The sequence below is a fragment of the Prosopis cineraria genome, unplaced genomic scaffold, assembly GCF_029017545.1.
Source record: "Prosopis cineraria cultivar Desert tree isolate PC_DT_omini unplaced genomic scaffold, ASM2901754v1 PC14, whole genome shotgun sequence".
In the NCBI taxonomy this organism is placed as follows: Eukaryota; Viridiplantae; Streptophyta; class Magnoliopsida; order Fabales; family Fabaceae; genus Prosopis; species Prosopis cineraria.
Window position 1 is genome coordinate 19,530,649 of NW_026555345.1, and position 22,500 is coordinate 19,553,148.

General features: G+C 28.9%; 2 pseudogenes; both read left to right on the forward strand.

Moving 5' to 3' along the window:
* The first annotated feature begins 3,062 nt into the window (after positions 1 to 3,062).
* LOC129293574 (polyol transporter 5-like) lies at positions 3,063 to 5,132 on the forward strand (annotated as a pseudogene).
* An 11,444-nt stretch (positions 5,133 to 16,576) lies between these two features.
* LOC129293967 (transcription repressor OFP8-like) lies at positions 16,577 to 17,715 on the forward strand (annotated as a pseudogene).
* Positions 17,716 to 22,500: the final 4,785 nt, after the last annotated feature.

Sequence of the window (22,500 nt, forward strand, 5' to 3'; positions counted from 1 at the left end):
TCGCGGTTGAAGTGGGGAAAGGTGAAGACGATCTTCTACAAGTTTTGATTTTGGGGTTCGATTTCTACCTTGTACAAGTTTTGGTTCTCTAGATACGCAAAATGGGGAAGATGAAAATGAACTTCTACAAGTCTTGGTTTCTGGCTTCGATTCCTACCTTTTAACATTTTTGATTCTCCAGATCTTTGAAGTGGGAAAGAAGATGAAGATGAGCTTCAGTCACTGTCGCATACTTGCCATCAATGCCATCAACATCATCACACCCTTGCCCTGTCGCCGTTGCTGTCCTCACTGTTGCCTCACCACTATGCTGTGCTTGCCACCCTCCCACCATCTTCCTCGTTGATAAGTTGCAAGGGTAACCATAGTCCATGCATTGGTGGAAATGGACCTCCATAGTCTCTCCTATGGAAGTCAATCACATCAATTTTGATGAAAATGACTTCCATATGAAAGTGTAATTCAACCCAATTTTGTCTAACCAAAAGTGCAAAAGTTTAAATTTCATTTTCATATTCATTTTCTTACTCTCAATTTCATGATAGCAAACGAGGCATGAATAATTCTCTAATTAATCTCAAAATTAGGTAGGGCATGGACAAGACAAGACAAGCTGCACGCCCGTGTCTTTATGAGTAGCTTGTGTTGGAGTTTATTTTGATTTTTTTTTCAATTTGCATTTCTTTATTTTAAATCTTCAAAAACAAAAACAAATATTTATAGGGTTTAAGTAGGCCAACACTTGGCCTAAGGTCGATCGTTTTTTTTTAGGCCCATTAGAGCCACCTTTTAAGCCTAATTACAAATTACAAGCCTAACTCTACTTAATTTGGGTCTTACTTGGCTCTAGTTTTATTCTAAATAACGGGTAAATGTTACAAAAAAAAAACGTTATTGATATTATTAGTTTAAAAAAAAAAAACATGCGCTTTGTGGTTGGTTGGTTATATTGATGGTAATTGATGGAATAGTTATTAGTAGTATTTAAAACTCCTGCTGTCTTACTATTGTTTTACTTTGAAACACTCCTCATCCTAGCAGTAAAAACACTTAAAAATGTAATAAATGTGATTTAATAGTACAGCAAGTATTGTAGTTCATCCATGGCCAATTTGTACATGAAATGATGAAATATAACGCTTTTTTTTTTTTTTGTGGTGCCGTTGGACTTAAATACATAGTTCCCATTTATTTTAACTGAAAATTTAAAAGGTCTCCCACTACAGGTATTAAAAAATATATATATGCTCTCTCTTTTTTAAATTATAAGACATTTTTAAACAAAATTATAAATACCAATAATACTCGTTAAATACACTTTATAATATTATTATTTTTCAAAATAAAAATATAAATTTTTAAAAATACTCTTCATTTAATACTCCATTAGTAAAAGAATATTAAAAAGAGATAATACATGTGAAGGATAATATTAAAAAAATATCATTAATAAAATTTTATTTATGTCAAAGTATGTTATATTTTAGCGATGTCAAATCTTTTTTAAAAATGTCTTATAATTTGAGACATAATTTGAGACAAAAGTAATAATAATTACATGACATTAGAGAGTTGAAAACAACGGCAAGAATATTGACTATATAAATAGATGAAAATATAGGTTAACTTAAATTATATGAATTGGCCTATATAAATTTAGAAAAATATGAATTGCTTCAACTAAAAATTTAAAAGGACTCTCATTACAGCTATTAAAAAAATAATTATGTAAAACTGGAGAGTTGAAAATGATAGCAAGAATATTGATTATATAATTAGAACTAAGAATACACAACCAGTAAGAGTTAGGTCCAATAAAAGAACTAATCCCTCACAACATAACATTTGAATTCTTGCTGGAAAGGGTACTTGCATTTAGTATCTAATCATACCTTAAATAGGATTGTCTTTAACAAAAGGATGCCTATGAACAATTAAAAAAGGGTTAGGAATATAGGCCAACTGAATCATAAAGGTTGATGTATATGGATTTGAAAAAATATGAGTTGGATTGTGTTTAACTTATTTTTATATGGGTTGAAAGTTGCCAAATATTAATAAGCCAACCTTTCAACCCATTATATATTTTTTCCTTTTATTTTTAAAAAAATATAGGTTAAATAGGTCAGCACTCATTTTTTTAGAGTTTGCCCACATAGTTTATAGGTTATTTGTTTTAAGTTAGGAAAAACTTTCTTTTTTTGTCAATTTTTTCCAATTCAATCTAACTCTTATAATTAGTTATTTAAGCCAACTCATATAACTTGACTTATATTCTCTACCTACTATATATCATCTAGAAGAGCCTTGCAATATGTACTGAAATAATAAAAGAATATTTAATAACCAAGATTAATATTGTGAGATACAATTAGTAGATGATTACTGAGATGGATTCTGATTATTTGTGATTAAATCGATAAAACAGAGTCCAAGAGAAAATCACTCTTCATTGGATACCTTTGTCTATTTATGGGTCATCGCATTTAGTCATTATCCATCAATGCTAGTTATTGTTTGTGTTGGATTTCATATGTTTCCAAAAGGGTTAAAAATTACACACACAATATTTCAGGATCCATGAAATCAAAATGCAAATATTTTCCAACAGTCAACAGACATAAAATTGCGAGAAAAATGCGTTGAAATCAGTTGTTGCGATTTTGAATTAATAAAAAATGAACACAGCATATAAATTTAAATCGTTAAAACGTGTAAATTACTGCTAAAGCTTGATTCAATTTTAGGCAAAAAAAGAATCCACAATTTGGGTTATTGAAAACAAGATGAGCAAACTGATTTAGACAAAGCGGATAGGATAGGGTTTGAATGAATCAGCAAATTCGTAGAAGATTTGACGCGATTGTAGACTCTGATCCCTTTTTTTCCCCTTTCTGTGATCCACCAAAAGTGAAGGAAGCAAGAAAATTAGAAAGAAAGAGAAGGGTAAAAGAGTAAATTCAAAGACATGGATAACATTAATTCTCTACTAATTTCACTCTCGACGCCAAGTTTTCAGAGAGCAATTGTATAGTTCCAAGCCAATTACCAAAGCCAAGATTTTGCGTTATCCGTTTATTTTATTTTTGTTTGTTTGTTTTTTTTTTTTTTTTTCCCTTTTCTCTCTTCCTTCTCTCTTAACTTCACACTCATTGCTCTCATGAATCACCCACCCCTCTTGCTCTCCTCTTAACCTCTTCTTCTTCGTCTTCTTCAGAAACCAAATCTCATTCTGATAATTTCAGAACGAAATGGAGAATAACAATGGCGAACAGGCCGAACCCGCGTCTCGGCTCAATGGATTTACAATTCGGTGTGCTCTTCTCGCCTCTGTAACTTCTGTTCTCCTTGGATACGGTTCGTCTAATGCTTTCATTCATTATACTTCTCTCTCTGTGATTCAATGTTTCATGGGGTGAATTGAATTGTGTGTGAATGAATGTGCAGATATTGGGGCTATGAGCGGCGCTGCGGTTTTGATTCGAGAGGATATGGGAATTTCATCGTCTAAACAGGAAATCTTGGTGGGTATTTTGAATGTGTTTTCTCTGGTTGGGTCGCTTGCTTCTGGGAAAACGTCCGACTGGGTTGGCCGTCGATTGACAATTGTGTTCGCAGCAATTACGTTTCTGGTTGGTGCCTTGTTGATGGGTCTAGCCCCTAACTTTTGGGCTCTTTTGGTCGGTCGGATGGTTGCCGGCATCGGTGTTGGCTATGCTCTCATGATTGCTCCTCTGTACACGGCCGAGCTGTCTCCGGCCATGAGTCGCGGGTTTCTCACCTCGCTCCCGGAAGTCTTCATCACTTTCGGCATACTCCTCGGATACATAATCAATTACTGCCTCGCCGGTCTTCCCTTACATTTGGGCTGGAGGCTCATGCTTGGGCTTGCCGCCGCGCCGGCAATCGCCATCGGTTTTGGCGTCATTGCCATGCCGGAATCTCCTCGCTGGCTGGCCATGAAAGGGAAGGTTGCTCAGGCAAAAGCAGTCCTCATGAGAACCTCATCGTCGCCAGAGGAAGCAGAACTAAGACTGCAGGAAATTTCCGAAGCGGCGGCAATGGTCACCGGCGGCGAAGGGAATTTTCGCGGGGATGGTGTCTGGAAGGAGATGTTGTTGAGACCCTCACCAGCAGTCCGCCGCATGCTGGTTACAGCTATGGGATGAACTTCTTCATGCAGGCATCCGGAAACGACGCCGTCGTGTACTATTGCCCGGAAGTGTTCAGAGCCGCCGGGATCCACAACAAGAAACAGTTGTTTGGCGTGAATGTGATCATGGGCTTAGCCAAAACTTCTTTTGTCTTACTCTCTGCATTGTACCTAGACAAGTTTGGAAGACGACCCCTCTTGTTATTGGGTTCATCGGGCATGGCCATCTCACTAGCTGGGCTTGGCCTGGGCTCATTCTTTCTTTCAAAGTCAACCACAAAGCCACTGTGGGCCATAATACTGTGTGTGGTGGCAGTGTGTGCTGACGTGTCATTCTTTTCGATTGGTCTTGGGCCTATAACGTGGGTGTACTCGTCAGAGATATTTCCCATGAGGATGAGAGCGCAGGGGTCAAGTTTGGCTATATCAGTAAACAGGCTGGTTTCTGGGGTGGTGTCGATGACATTCTTGACAATCTCGAAGAAGATAACGTTTGCCGGAATGTTCTTTGTGTTGTGTGGGATCATGGTGGTGGGGACACTGTTCTTTTACGTGTTTATACCAGAGACGAAAGGCAAGAGCTTGGAAGAATTGGAGACTCTGTTTGAGAAAAAACCCAAAGCTGATGAACAAGAAGATATTCACAGGGAAACCGAAATGGGAGCCGTATAGGGTTTATAATTTTATCTTTTTACATTTTAATTGTTGTTGGGCATTTAGGTTTTCTGTTTTCGGCTGTGAATCGGGTCCAGGAATGAATTTTTTAGGATTTTTTTTTTTTTTTTAGGGCCTTGGTTGCTATCCTCCTTTGTAATTGTGCAGATTGGATTCGAAGGAAAGAAAGGAAGCATCTTGTTACCAAAAAAAAACACGAACGAACGAACAAACAAAACAAAAAAGAAAGAAAAGAAAGGAGCATCTTTTTTCATTGTTGGTAGCAAAACCAAACAAAAAAAAAGCTAGGATCAACCAACGGGTGAGGGGGCTTAATTTGTTGATGTTGAGGCGTTTCAATTCAAAGTGAGTGTGAAAACCGACTAAAGTTGACAGGCAACTTAAGTAAGAAGTTGGAATTTTGAATTTAACTTTTATATATATATATATGTAGCAATTTAGTTAAAAAAAATACATCATTTTCTCTTAAAATATGTTTAAGAGTATATGATAAAACAAAAGGAATGATGTCCTTAGTAAAATGAAATGGGTGAACATTCATCGTTGGGAAGTTTTATTAGAAGAATGAACAATTTTATTTAATCATTATTTAAGGATTATTATAAATTTAATATATTTGAATTAGATATAATTATGTTTTTTAGTTTTAGAGTGAGAGAGGTGAGAAGGATGTTGGTAGTATGATAATAATATTATTTATCTCAAGTCATTCCATTCTTAGTGGGTTAGAAAAATGAGTTTAGGATAATTCAAAAGGTTATCTCAAACTATTCCACTCCTTTTTAAAAAAAAGTTTTTTAAACAATGATATAAAACTTTTAAGTATTTCACCCTAGTTCATTTCATCCAAAAAAAAAAAATTCCTACACAACATGATAAATTAAAATTTAAATCTCTACTAAAAGAAATGTCCATATTTACTATTTAATTATATCTCAAACATGTGCTCATAATGCATAGACACTTAGAAGCAGTTTAAAAAAATGAGGGTAAAACTGAGAGTGAAATGTTGAGCAATTTTGATGACAAGCTGAGTGTGAGTAAATCACAAACAGTTGGGCATGGTACCTGATAACCTGGTTGGTGAGCACAGAAGGGTGAGAGCCTGTCTTATGCATTAATTGATTTGTCTTGAAGGGCTTGGAAGCTTCCCACAGCTAAAAGATGCTTTTGTGAGTCCAGCAATGCAATTCATCATTCAAGGTTGAGGCTCTTGCTATATGCAATTACTGACCTCAATTCGTAGAGTAGTATTCCCTAAGCACAGCTTTTTCATGTGCCCACCAGAGGGGCCTATACCCTCTACCCTACCCTTCCAGCCATATCACGCACTTGCATGTGTGTGTGTATTTATATTGTTAATTTTTAAATTAATAATAAATTATATTTCATTCATTTAAAAATATAAAATATTTTTTAAAAAATTTAATATTAAAAATATAAAATATTTTTAATTTTTTGAAGTATAATCATTGTATTTTTTAAAAAAATATTTTTATTAATGTTGACTTTATATTTATTGTAGGGTGTTTAATGGGGATAAATATAAAAAAATAAAATTAATTTAAAAGTAGGTAACTATTTTATTAAGATGAAATTTGATTAAAAATGTTTTATATTTTTGAATGAGGGAGTAAACTAAAGTATACATTTAGTTTTTTAATTTTAAATAATATTTCATTTAATTCCTTAACTTTATAAAATACTCCCTCCTGTTTTTATTATAGAATACTTTCAATTGTTTCATGTATATTAAGAAACATTAGTTTTTTTTATTTCATAAAAAAAGTAATATGTATTTTCATTTTTATCCTTAACTTTAAATAATAATACGACTATATTAAATACATTTATGCTAATTAAGAAGGGATAAAAGTGAAAAAAGTTGTTTAATTATTACAAAAGTGTCCTATATTTTAAACCAAAATTATTTTTAAAAGGTGTCTTATAAATAGGATTGAAGGGATTTTTTTTAGTCCTTTAATTATAACATTGTTAGTTTTACTTAGGTAAATTTTTATATTAAACTTTTAAATATTGATAAAATAATATCAAATATTGACATATTAAGGTTAATTTTTTCAAAATAACAATGATTGACACACAAAATAATCATTTGAAACAAATGATATTAGGGTTAAAGAACTAAAAAATATTTTATAAAATTAAAAGATTAAATTAAAACCTTACATAAAATTAAAAAATTAAAAGTATACTTTAACCTAAATTATATTTTCCTTACAATTATTCAACCATGTTTGTAAGAAAAAGCTTTCAATTTTGTTAAATGTAGTTGAATGGAGTAAAAGAACTTTATTAATATTTAGTAAGACCGATAGTTCAAATTTTTATAACAAAAAATAAATTATTTTAAACAAAAGCCACTCTCAATTTAACAAAACAAATACTCAAATTCCATATAATAATAAATGAAAAATTAATCATTTGACACATGTAGTTTTGACTCAATTATGACTTAATCGTTGAACTTTTACTTATTATAATTCAATATTTATAATTTTAACCATTTAAAATATTGGTCTATATGTTCAAAAAATATAAGACATTTTGAATCCTTCAAGATCCAACTAATTATGTTTGCTAAAAATATCGTCAATTATAGATATAATTAATAAGTTCTTCTAATTGAATAAGAGTGGATATCAAAATAATATGTAATTTTAAAGATAATTAAAAAAAATTTTAGAGATACGATCATATAATTCAGTTAAAAATAATTTATAACATGGATAGAAGAAAGTAAACTACCGTTTTAAATTCAAATTGGATTGTTTGAACATTATATTTTTTGGTATTGCTTTTCTTTTTTGCCAGCTTTTTTTTGGTGTATTATGTAAGTGAATAATTCAAATGACATGAGGAAAGAGAAAAGAGTCACTGTTGAACATATAATCATATAAAATACTCCTTCGTTTCATTTATAAAACATATTTCAAAAATTTTATTTAATCTCATCCATAAATAATAGTATGAATTTTTAGATAATATTAAAGAAATATTTTTAAAATTATCTTTCATAAGAGAGAAAAAATAACATCACATCACTTTTTAAATTTATTATATAAAAGTATATTTAAAATTCTACATATTTTTATTTCTTTTATTTATTTTTATATTAATATTAATAATGTTGGTAAAAATAATTTATAAAGAGTATTAGAAAAGTATTTAAATCTTGGTTATAGAATAGGTACCAGAAATTGGAAGGTACTGCCTGTCAATACTTCCATTAAATGCAAAAATGGAAACATGTTCAATACATAACTTTGTTTTATTAAATTGTGAGCATATTATTCTGAATCTGAAAGCGACTACAAGTATTCCGAAAACTAAGGCAAGTGCTTGACAACATTAAGGAAAAAGGAATAGTTACTTTTACTATGTGGGGTTCATTCTATCTTTTAGCTCTCATCTTCATTCTTGTTCTCAATTCAGATTTTGCTTTATCCTTGGTAAGATCAATTTTTTGTAATTGTATGAGTATATAGCATATGTTAATTTTTGTTTTTGTTTTCAGTCAGTTTAAATTCAAACTTGAAATATTATTTTTATGAACCATCACTATCCGTTCATTCCTTTTCTAGCTCCTACACTCATTTTTTTAATTTGGTTCAATGCCCTTGTCTCCTTTATTCAGCAAACGTATAGATTTTATTCAAATCCTCATATAATTCTCATCACAAAATTTTATTTAGAAAGCTCCAAGTGTGAAGTACTATATAGATAAATATAGGACCTGTTTGATTTCTTGTTTTTTTAATAGTTTTTTTTGTTTTAAAAACAAAAGAATAAAAAACCTTTTTAAAAATTGGTTATATGTTAAAATAAAAGTTAAAATTTGTTCTTAAAGAAAATCAGAAGATTTTGTATGTCAACAAAGTAACATTATTATTTTACTCTTTTGGACAAATTATTATTTTACCCTTCACTTTACAATTATGTTTTTTTTAAATAAAAATTTTTTTATTTGTAAAATTTTTCTCAAAAATTACTCTCCATTATATTAGTAGAGCAAATGAGAGGAATGAGTGTAACCAGAAATTATATATATATATATATATTATATTGTTTTGAAAATAATTATAAACACAAGAAAACAAATGAGAAGAGTGTGTGTTGTGTAAAGTGATATGAAAGACGCCAAATTTAGAGGAAGCAAAAAGGGAAGAGAAAATGCAAATATCTTTTGTGAGATTACCAAGCTGGGGAACAAGAAGGCTCCTTCTGATCAATGCTGCAACAGAACATGGCCCTTTTTTGTCAGAGAATAATATTTCAATTAGTTTCTTTTCCTAATAATAATGCTACCTCCATGGAAGGATTAATAATACTTCTCATTAATATCAGAATTTTTAATAAATCATTCAATAGATATAGGCCTTTTTTAATTTTCATTTGGATATTCTTTAATTAATTCATTTATAATCGCATGGCTTTGACTGTGATCCCTAGCCTGTTTGGTGTGCCTCATAATACCTATGCTGATCACCTTATTAAAATGTTTTATAGATTAGATATTAACTTTTGTACCTTTGATTATCTTACTTTTATTACAAGAGAAAGTCGATGATAAGAGTGGCTCAACAAGTCATAGATTGCTGATATAATCTGGTTTTAATTATGAGTGCATTTCTTCAATAAAAAAAATCAATTATGGGGTCCAAAATCAAGATTTTGAATACACACACAATTTTTTCAAATTCCATAGGCTCATAGCTGTTGGGAGTTCTTAGAATATCCATTTTACAAATTTACCCTCCATTGCAGTTATCAATATATATTATATCAAAAAGAATGTTTTTTACCGTAATTTAAACATTCAAAATTGATTCTAAAAAATAATCCAAATATTTAATTTTATCAAATCAATTTAAAAAATTATCTCATTCTGCTAATCAATTTTTTATAGAAATCCAAATTGCTTGTACGTCTAGAAGGATATCTCTTAAAGATAATAGGAATTTAAATTATTATTTAGATTAGAAGTTTTAAAAATTTGAATTTGACTTCAAGTAATTCAAACAAATATTCACATCATCCACATCCACAATCTTAAAAGCTTTTAAATTTTGGCGCCTAACAATGATACTGGTGGACTAGCAGGATTTCATGCTGACTGATGTATATATTTCAAACGAGGAAAGAAACTTAATTTTGTAAGGCTGATATCATCTGGAGGTCAAAACAATTGGAAGCTAACTTTTTATCAACAATGCAATTGCCGCTAGAGCTGGTAGATAGCATGTGCTTTTTATATATAAAGTTATTGGGCAAATTTGCTTTGAAAGTTTTTTACCATGTGTACTTAGTAATCTTAATTTTTTATTGGCATAATTTTTATCCTAAAAGTTTATCTAAAAGAATAATTAATATCCTAAATTTTTTATTAGTGCAATATTTTTAGATTATCAACTTTTAAATGAGAAAATGATCCAACAATTTGTTATAATCCAAAATTTAAAGAAGATTTTAAGTTTAATTATATTAAATGCCTCTAAATCAAAATGCATGCTAATTTATGTTGTCTGAAGACATGTCTAACAAGTCTATATTTAAACATGTACAAGCTAAGACATGCTAATGGGTAAAATAAAGACAAGTCTAGATTAAAAAAAAAAAGTTTGTGAAGTGCTTGAAGTATAATTAATTTTGCATTATAACAACCTTGAGTTTGACTTCTTGTCAAAATTCAATAGTATGAATTATTTTTGACATTGATAATGAGCTGATAGGTTTTTCTTTTTATTTGAACATTGAAAATTGTAAACATTGTGCAGATAGTAAGTTTAAGATATCAATTTCTTTTATAGAGAAACTTCTATGGTAAAATTTCTCTCTAACGCTAGACAAAATTTTTAATTAACGATTAACATTAGTCAAACTTTATTATAGGATGAAATTTCATCATTTTGTAAACCTTTGAGGTAAAAATGCATCAATCAAAAAATAAGGATACTAATTACACTTGGCGAATAACTTCCCCAACAAATTTGCTATTTAACCCTTACAATAATATACACATATTTATAGATTACACTCCTTCTATCTCAAAACATAAGTTTTTTAGAGCAAAAATTGTTTAATTTTATATATCTTTTCAGAAATTCAAAACCGCATTTACAAGATTTTTTTATTATACCTTATTTACTCTAGCAACTTCTAAATGTAAGTATTAAGTTTTATGGGTAAATTTGACAATTTGACCAATATTCTTATATATTAATTTATTTTCTTAATTTTAATGCAGATATTTAAAAAAAACATATATTTTGAAATGTGAAGAGTATTAACAAAGGTACAGGAAGTTAAAAAAAAAAAAAAATTGGAGGCGCTGATGCCCATTGTCTTTTTTTAAATCCCCTGGAGGGGAGAAAGGCAAGCAATTATTGAAGACACTTTAGGTTTAGCACAGTACCTGCAGACATAAATAAATCACTAATTCAATATTATAAAACAAATTATGGTCCCCATGTCATCTAAGAATCAGCTTCTTGTCTGTTCATGTATCAAAGTAAATGTACATGATTCCTTCCTAAAGAGGAAGAGCAAACAAATAATGAATATAATTACTTGAAGTATTGGGAAGAAAATTACTCTCACATCAATGTTTATTGTGATTTTTTGAAAGCTATTCATCTTATATAAAATGAATACATGTTTAATCATCCTCTTATTGGTGTTAGTAGAAATATTGGGAATCTTCTTATGCATGATTGATAGGTTTTCATTAACTATGTTTTTTAAAAAGTAAACCATTGTACTGATTGATTAGCTTATCAAGCTAATAAGAATAATTTCAACATTAAAATTTTTAATGATTTACTGTTAGGTGTAAGAGTTTTTAATGTTCAGATGTCTCTTAATTTTTTTTTTATTTGCATGATTCTAACTGTGACCTTATCAACTAAAAAGAAAAAAGAAAAGAAAAAGAATATAATCAACACATTTATACCATACACAATTTTTTTTTTTTGCCACTCGTTTTTGTTTTTTTTTTTTTGGGAATATATCAAAGCATGAGTAAGCTGGTTATAAGCTTGCAAAAACGGGGGAAAAAAACATATGAAAAATATTGTTGCGTTTGGATTTAAATTTAAATTAAATCTACCGTGGTAGAGAAAGGCGTGGCTTAAATTATGGTAACGGATTGAGAACTTGAAGATTTCTTTAATATTCTCATAAATTGTTATTTAAGAATTTTTTTTATTAATAAAATATTTTTAGAATTCAAAGAATTTATGGGATAATATTTTTTGTATAATAAGTACTCAAGTGATTGATATCTTTTTAATTATGTGATGTTTATTTGTAATGTATTTGATTTTTAAATTTCATGAATATAATATTTTTATTTTAAACTATTCTTTTGCTATTTTTTTATAAGAAAGGAAATCAAAACAAACTAAATATTCTCTTGCTATTATTTAATGATTAAAGTGTGTATTGAGATGTATATTAAAAATGAAATTGATAAAGACAGTTAATATAAAATGACCACATGTGTGAAAGAAATCATGTTAAAATTTCAAATGCTAAAGTTTGATTGTTATTTGAAGTAAATATCAAATAAGCCCCTGCTCACACAACGATCAAGGCCTCATTTATTTTAGTTTATTTTATGAATTTTTTTTGTGAAAAAATCTGTTTTATAGGTTTTTATTATGTTCATTTAAAATTTTAAAAATAATTAAAATCTAAAAAAAATTAGATTTATAATTATTTTAATGAGTTATTTTGAGTAACTTTTGAAAATAATTTGATGCAATAAATAAGAGATAATGTTTTAAAAAAGGTGGGATACATGAATATATCATAAAATTTTAAAATAGTTAATGAGCTTTTACACACATAGCATAAGATCAAATAAAAGAAACAGTCTATTCTTTCTCAAATTTCAAAAATTATCTTTTTAATATTTAATTGATATTTAATTTATAAAACTGTTATTTTAAAATTATAACACTCTACTTTTTCCAAATATTAGAAGAGACTCAAAACACGATAAATCAAGCGAACGAGAGAGACAAGCTATAGTCACGATGGAAGAAACAACTTGAAGATGAAAGAAAGCAAAGTAGTGTAAGTGAACCACATTCATGATGATGAGAGACAAACGTGAGGCAAGAGACATCGACAATATTTGATGAAAAGGAGCACACTAGTAGGAAAACGGAGTTACAGATTCATGATTTTTTATTTTATTAGTTTAAGTATTTAATTATTTATGATAAATTCAAATTCTAAATTTTTTTGTAGACTGTATTTGATCTATTTTGAACAAATAATTATGTGTTTTTTTGTGTTATTGATATACGACATTACATCATTGATATACGATTGTCTACATATCAATGATAAATAATTTGGTTATATTGATCTGCGATAGTACATCAATGATACACTATTATATATCACCAATATATAAATCATATCAGTAAAAACTTACCATGTTTATCGTTGATGTAGAGATAGTCGTATATAATAATGTAATATCGTAGATCAGTAACACAAGAAGCATATAATCATTTATCTAAAATAGATCAAACACAAAAAATTCAATGTTACCAAGAAATGTGAAGATAGTAAAAATTCAATGATAGATAATAAATCCTAGTCTAATCTTTTACTTCTAGAAATGAGAAGCCAAGCTAAGGTTAACCCGATAATAAACAACAATTTTTGGCAACGTGGAATTATAAATTTTTTTCTGAATCATTATTGTTATCTAAAAAAAATCTTACATTTTATTTAAAATTGTTAAGTGCATATAAAACAAAATTTTGAATCATGGATTAGTTATGTGGGATTTTTCCCTATATTTTGGATATATAGTGACAAAAATTTTATATTTGTTGAGGGGGGTTTTTGTTGGATGAAGAAGGAATATCACATTTTAATTAAATTTGTGAAGGGCCATGCTCTAAATTTTTATAAACTCTGTCTAAAATTTTTAGAGCCTATATATTTTATGACCATTATGCCAATTTTCTCAATTTTATGTTTGTTGAGGAGAGTTTTTGTTGGGTAAAAAAAAAAATATCACACTCTAATTAAATTTGTGAAAGGCCACTGTCCAAATTTTTACAAACTCTATTCAAAATTTTGGGTCCCATATATTTTACGGCCGCCATGCCAATTTTCTCAATTTTATATTTGTTGAGGAGAGTTTTTATTGGACAAAAAAAATCACATTTTAATTAAATTGTGAAGGGCCACACTTTAAATTTTTATAAACTCTATCCATAATTTTTGGGGTTTATATATTTTATGGCCGCTATGCCAATTTTCTAAATAATAAATTATTTTTATAAAATAAAAATTAAATAAAATATATTAAAATTTAAAAATAAAAAACTAAATCACTTTTTTATTATTGTAATAAAATATAAAATAATGTCCATGTTTTATAAAAATATTTACAAAATAAATTTATTTTTATAAAATCTCTAAACTATTTAAAGATTACCTTTTTTAATATTAAACAAACAAGTTTTAAATAACTGTTCAATAAATGGTACCTCTAAAAATAATGACATTTATGGGATAAAACAATCGTTAAATATTCTTACTTTTATTAATACGTTTGTAGTGGTGGAATTTGGATTCAAATTTATATTTTATTATAATTCATTTGTTATTTTAAATCTCTCCTATATCTTAGTTATTTAAAATGCTAGCTATTATAATCCTATCATCTCTTTCCACCTTCATTTCTTATCTCTTTTTCTCGTTGTCTTTGAATTTGAATTGCATTATGTAAATAAATAATTTCATATATATAAATTTTAAATACAAGATTTTAAATTTGAATTCTTAAATATAAAATTTAAATCCAAGTCCATTCCTTCAAAGACTATCTAATTAATAAAAGTGACATGAGTAGCGGTAAAAATAGGCTAGGTTAGTTAAGCTTTAATCAAATATATTCGAGTCTATGTGATAAAATAGAGGCTTGAGCTTGACCTGAAATTTGTATAAGGTTTTTTTTAAGGCAAAAGCCTGAGCCTACTAAAAGCTTAATTTAGTTTGAAAGTCTATTTAAAAGCTTATTTAAAATTAAGTATTCTAATTAGGCTCGCATTTTAATTTTAAAAATCTCAAATATACTTTAAGACTATTATAATATATAATATATAGCTTGATTTATCCATTACAATATCTAATAATTAAAAAGATTTATCAACTATAATACAATATAACAATAAAATAACAACATTGAGATTAATATATAAATCTAATATGATTGAAAATATGACTAGAAATATAAAAAAATAGATTAATTAAAAATTAAATGGTGAAATTAATATGTTTGTAATATTACATAATATATATATATATATATATATAAGTAGGCTATTGAGCTCGTAGGCTTAATTAAAAGTATGAATATGATTTAAGTCTATTTAATAAATAGGCTAGATTAAATTTAAAGTTGATCAGGCTGTAAATCTCTCTTAAAGGTTTAATCTATTTCCACCCCTAGCCATGAACACAAGCTCAATAAAAAAAAAAAAAAAATCCATCACAGAAATGCGAACTCGTGTGAGAAAATCTCTTAGACTTATTACTTCAGGGCAATCCTGCGGACTTTCGAATTCTTCATTTTATTTTTGTAAATCTCATGATTGAATAATTTCAAGTAGGTTTAATATTGTATTAAAAAGATAGGTTTAATAATATACTATAATAAAGAGTGGTTCACGATTTTGGTCCCCTACCACCTCGTTCATTTGTCCCGGACCAAACCTACAATCCACCTTCATTATTTTCGAATCACTACGCCAAATCACCATTGCTAGTACTCCTTTTAATTATTTTTTCCCCATATTTTCTCAACTTTGTTAATGAGTTCATCCCTCCTCGACTTATTGAAAATTCGAATGTATAAATCCTGTGATTTGTTTAATTTTATAGAAGGATGTCAATCTCTTTTACTCTTCCTTTTTTTTTTATAATTAAACTTTGAATTATTAAAATTTATTGAGGCTAACAAAATTTTTTGAGGCCACTCAAACAAGAAATCAAACTCAAATGTACTAAACTAGTACACTAAATTAGTAAATTAATTATGTTACACTATTATCATTATCCAAATAATTAGATCACGCAAACATATTTAATAAGTATGGTAAAATATAATAATAGTTAATTAAAATATTTTTATTTTCATACAAATACTTTTTTCACCTACAACTATTTTTATTAATAAAATTAATAGCCAATGATAATAAATACTTTATTAAAATTAGTGATAAATATGCTTTCTCCTGTCCATATTATAGAGCGTTTGTAGTTGTAGAAGAGTTTTTTTAATATATAAAGCACTTGGTGAGTATTAATTATATTTTTTAATATTACTTTTATGTAAACCCATTAAATATGAAATATAATATAATGCAAATTAGAAAATATTTATTTCAATAGGGGTGAAAATTGAAAATTTTAGTTTATTTTCAGTAAAATTAATAATTTAAATACCTCTTATGAGTTCTAGTAAACTAATTAGCTGTGCAGATAAGATATAGCACTATTTTTTAAACGTTTTTACTAAACTTCATGAAAGTTTTACTCCTATTTTACCTCCCAAAAGCTGGTTTTTGAATTAATCCAATGGCCGGACAGTCAGTAATTTTGGACAATGAAGACGAGAAGTAACAAAACAGCAATAATATTATTAAAATTAATTATTAATTTGACATTACCACTTCTTCTCTCAGACTCTCATCATGCACTTATTTATATAGCTCTCTCTTCTCTCCCGTTTCCCCCTCAGAACGGAACAACGTTTCTTCTTCAAAATCCCTTCTTTCTGGACTCTGATCCACACATCTCTCTCTCTCTTTCCCCCTCTCTTGCTGTGCCTGTAATGGAAAACCGACTCAAAATGCGAGTCTCTCGAATGTTCAGATCCTCGTTCGGGTCTTGCAGGACCCGAAACTTCTCTGATGTTATGGAAAAAGCCGTCTTCACTGCCAACTACCACCCATCCTCACATCTCATCGAACCCATGTCCCCTAGACTTCGTCCCTTTCCTTCTATCTTCAGACCAACTAAATCCTTCGAAACTTCGGAATCTCTTCACTCTCCATGCTTTGAATCCTTCTCTGACGACCTCAATGGCAGCTCTCGTCTTCTTGCTTCTCGTAGCTGCGAAAACGAGTTTGATTTTGCAGAGAAAGTGAAAGAATCACCAAGAAAGAAGGATACGAAGAGGAGAAGAAGAAGAAGAAGACTCAGATGAAAATAAGCACAAAGAGACGACCCCGTTTAGTTATAGCGCAAAAGACGCAGATTTTGACGGGAATTGGTGGTATAGCAGCGGCGACGATGAAGACGACGAGGACGGAGATGATGAGACGGAGACTCTGTTTTCTTCTAAAGCACCTCGTCTGATTCCTCACGGTCTCGTCGCCTTCACAGAAGAAATGGCTCTCGCCGGAGAAAGCAGGTCGACGGCCGTCGGGTGAGTCCTGAGGTAGGTGTTCTGCCGTTGCCGGTGAAGGTGAAGGACACCTTCGCCGTTGTGAAACGCTCGAGCGATCCTTACAATGATTTCAGGACTTCGATGTTGGAAATGATAGTGGAGAAACAGATATTTGCACCGAAGGATTTAGAGAATCTGTTGCAGTGTTTTCTTTCTCTGAATTCACATCATCATCACAAGATCATTGTGGAAGTATTCACAGAGATTTACGATGCTCTGTTCTCTCACTGGCTTTAGATCTTAGAGTTTGAAAGGAAACAGAGAGAACTTGTCTGTGTTCATTGCGCTCTGTATCTTAGCTTGGTTTAGTTTCTGACGTATCTTAGCTTCCTTGTATCATACTCGAGTTTCTATTTAATTCAAGTTACTCCTCCTTGTTTCCTTTTATTATTTCTGGTTCCGTTTTTTTGACTTCTCGTCTTGACATGAAAAGACTTTGAAAATGGAGACATTGTCTTTCGTGCTTTTTCATAAGACTTTGTGAGATTAAGATATATTTTATGGCTTTGTGAAAGATTGCTTGAGGAGAAAGAAGAACAGGGGACTTGGATGTGTCCTGTATGTGACCTTTTTTAATTAAAAAAAATTTAGGCAAATTGAATGCTGTGCGGGTTAAAGAATTTAGAATAGTTCACGATTTTATAAATTATAGATTAATTCTTATTAGCTGAATTAATTTTTATTAGTGTAGAGGATTTGACTTCACTTGAAAGCTGGAAAAGATGGGATATGACCTTTTTGTGGGATTTGAATTTTGAAGGAGAAAAGTTGGATAAAAGCAACACAAGCTGTCTCATTTCGTCGAATTAAAAACTAAAAGTCTTTTCTTTTTGTTTCTTTTTGGTTGTGGATGCGCCAAAAGAATATAAACCATAGCAAGGAAAGATTGCTCTTTCCAAAGTCCACGGGTAAAAAAACACTACGTTTGATTTGCTTTTCATTGTAACAATGAAACTAGAAGGTTATCATTACTCATTAGTACTTCTTCGTTTTTATTTTTTATTTGTTACTTTTCTCAAATTCCAAAAGTTGAATATTATATAGGGATGTCATAACATAAATAAATATTAAGATTAAATGGTAAATTTATTTTTAAATTATAAGCTCTTGAACATTTAGTGTTTTAAACTCATTTTTAATATAATATTTCTCTTTAACATTTCAATCATTAATAAATTAAATTTGACCATTAATTAATTAAAAAATTACAAAAAATTGCTTCAAAATTAACTTTTATTTAATTATTATGTCACTTATTTGACTATAAAAATCGAGCTCCAAGTGTCCTTTAAATTTCAACACAATTAAAACATAGCTCTAGTCTGAGGGAGTACATTTTTTAATTTTTCCCACTAATTTGATTCCCAAATTAATTAGCATGATTAATGAAGGATAGGAATGGGAAAAAAAAAATCAACGCTCTAGACATTATTGCCAATGATTTGTAATTTGGATCATGAAAACTTTCTTCTAAGTTATCAATGTTGAAGAGTAGAGAGAATGTGTATTTGTGATAGTTCATGGTTTTATCTGAAAGTTAAAACTGTGGTTAAACATGGTGAGTTGTGCTTATTTTTTTAATAATAAGGATCACATGGACGGTGGATTTATATGGACAGACTGAAGAAAACAATTTGGCATATTTGAGCAGTTTCTGGCATCATATCTGACCAATATCTAGTTTACAGAAAATGAGCGTGGCAGAAACCCTCTTTTTTACCCAAAAAAAAAAAACAAAACAAAACCATTATGCTAATAATAATTATAAATTATAAATATACGAAAAGATGGTTTTATTTAAAATGGTTATATATAACCAACACGCGGCGTTGGTACTTGGCCCTAATGGTAAGAACTATAGCTCCCTAAATTTTGGGTCTAAGTTTCCAGTCAGGGTAAACGTAAAAAATATTTTAAGAGTTATCCAATAAAAGTTGACAATGTTTAAATTTAACTCAATAAAATAGTTATATTAAATAACATGGCTATATCCTATATACACTACCAAAAAATAAATTGAAAGATTTCATCCCTAACTAATTTCGTTAAGAAAACAACTTCACTAAGCTTAATGATGAAATATATTTTCTTACTAAACATGCTTACATTTAAGCATGGCTACCTGCACATCTCTGACTACGTAAGCCTTATATTTTCTTTCTCTGTAAGTTAAATTAAAATGTATTTGTAATTATTATATGAGAAATTAAATATATTTTATTTAATTATATAAATATATTAAATAGTATATTATAAAAAATAGTATATTATAAAAAATGTATATTATTTTTTTTTAATTATTAATATGTTAAAATATTTATTTTGTATTTATTTTTTTAATAAAAATATTACTTTTTAAGGAAAATGAATTTAAAATAAAAAAAATATTAATTTTAAATATTTTACTATGAATATTTTACTTAATTTTAAATTTTATTTTCTTAAATGAAAATAATTAAATATATAATTAATTAAAATTTATTTTCAAAAGTTAATTTTTTTACAGTAATTAACTAATAACAAAATCCCTTGCTAATTATTTAATTTTAGAGAGGAATGATAGTTTCTCACTATTTTTTCACTAATTATCTTATTTTCAAAACTGATTGATAATCGCTACCTATTTTCCTCATTAATTATCTCATTTTAGAGAAACGGATTGACATTCCTTGCTAATTTTAAGTTTAGTGATGAAATTAACATTTCTTACTAATTTCTTTACTAATTTGGCATTTTAAAGAAGAATAAAGAATCCCTCATTAATTCACAATATGCAACTATCTAGTGTGTGCGTGTATGCTAGTAACATTTTGTCCTCTTATATGTTAATATAATTTAGCCTATCTAATATTTTTAATTTCAAAGCCCATCTGAACGTAAATTTTGTCATGTTATATATGGAAGATATTAAGATCCATTGGACATATCCAAATGGGGTTGGCAAAGAAACAAACAGATGATTCATAATCTGGTCAAAGCATGGCGACCATGGGAACAGAGCAGAGAACAAAGCCAATAAGCAAAATTGGATCCAAAGAAAGAGAAGAAGATGATCAGAAAACACAAGAATGCCACACATACTATTCTTGTCTGTGTCACAGAAAACAGACAAGAAGATATTATATATATAATTGGCAGGTAGAAAAAACAAGTTGTCGCGTGCAGAGATTCATGTAACAAATATTTGAAGGTGATCAATAGTAGTCTGAGCAAGCAGTAGAAGGAGACAGGCAAAAACCCTACCAACAGGCATGATTGAATTTAGTATATCTGTTTGTTTGTCTGATGCAAAAACGTTAGCAATCCCAAGTCAAAGAGGTCTGAACCAAAATACCAGGAAGCAGATTGGAATGTTCGTTCGTGCCATATTTTAATGACTTAGCTTCTTACTTAACCATGCATGATCACCTACAAGATATATATGCTGGATTCTCATGGCAAGAACGTCATTCAATATAAGTAAGATAAGATTCTTTTTTATTAGCAATTTATGTCAAATTGTCTTCAGGCATCAAATCATGAATTAACTATTCTAATCAGTGATAATGTGAGCCTTCGTAGGAAGGATGTCTTTGGAGTTTTTTTTTTTTTTTTAATTGTAGACATGTATCGTTCTATATATGAGAGCCAATTTAGTTTGAGGTATACATAGTTAGATATTAAATGTGTGCACCTCTCTTAATGAAAATTTAGAATTTGGTTCATCATATTTTAAGGAATTAGTTATTTCTGTTACATCAAATTCTTGTTGATGTATTTAAAATTTTGAATCATATTTGGATTCACGTTCGAAGCTCACAGAAAAGTGAGGAAGTGTAGTGTATGTAAAGCACACGTATTGTCAAACCAACTGGTTTGCTCCTTAAAAATTGAAACAAAGGGAAGGAACATCTTCCTTCCAATTTGAGGGTTTTTTTAGGGGAGAGAAGAGATAAAATAAGGGTTAACAAGCATTTTAAAGCTTGAAATATTATGTAAAAAGTTTCCTGGATCTTAAACTTTTAAAATGTATAGAATAAATTTTAAAATTTTAAATTTATATCAAATTACCCTACTGTTAATTCACCATTAATGTCATTACTGTTTAATTAGTGGGATCTAGTTAAAATGTTGATGTGATAATCCCTTGCTGATGTGACAATTGTTAATGAGCACTATACACCCTAAATTATTGCGTGAGTAACTTCTTGAATCCTGAACTTTAAAATTTAAAGCAAATTACCCTTTATTTATTGTAGAACATTGACTATCATATAGATTAAATTATCTTTAGTGTAGTTTGCCATGGTAAATGTGTCATTGGCCATGGCGAGTGACTTATAATTTTATGAAATGACATTTTTTGTCCCCTTTTTGCTAAATATTTTAAATGATTAGTATCTCATATTTTCATATACTCTATAATTCTTATTTAATTTTATTTTAAATAATGTGTATTTATTTAATGGTGAAAACTTGAAATCCTATTTGAAAAGAAATTTAAATATCAAAGAATTTTAATTAATTGGTTAATTTGGGTTTGGAATCCGTTGATGAAATTATCGGCTTTCACATCTATTTTCTATAAAATCTTATGATACTTAAACTTTTTTTTTTTAAAATGGGATCCCAAGTTTTTATCATCAAACAAATAAACATTATTCAAAGTAAGACTAAATCAGAGTTATAAAATATATGACAGTATGAGATACCAATTGTTTAAAAAACATTATAAAAGGGGTAAAAAATATCATTTCACAAAATTTAGGTCATTTGTTGCGGCCAATGATGTGTTCACAGTGGCAGATCACGTTGAGATTAATTTAGTCTACATAATAGTCAGCATTTTAGACATAAACAATAGGGGTAATTTGCTTTGAATTTCAAAGTTTAGGGTCTAATATACTACTCACTCAATAGTTTAGAGTCTATGGTGCTTATTAACAAATTTTATTAATATCCTTAAAATAAAAAAACTTAAATTTAAAAGAATAAAATTGTCAACTTATTATTAAATTTTCTCTCCCCCCTTTTTAAACCAAACAAAGCTTCATTGAAATCCTTCCCCCTTTCATTAAAATCATGTACATAGACATATATAGGTATATAGAAGGTGAACATTAAAAATTTTAAGGCCAAGTGGCAAGAAACTAAATCTTCCCTTCATCTCAATTTATAATACAATTGT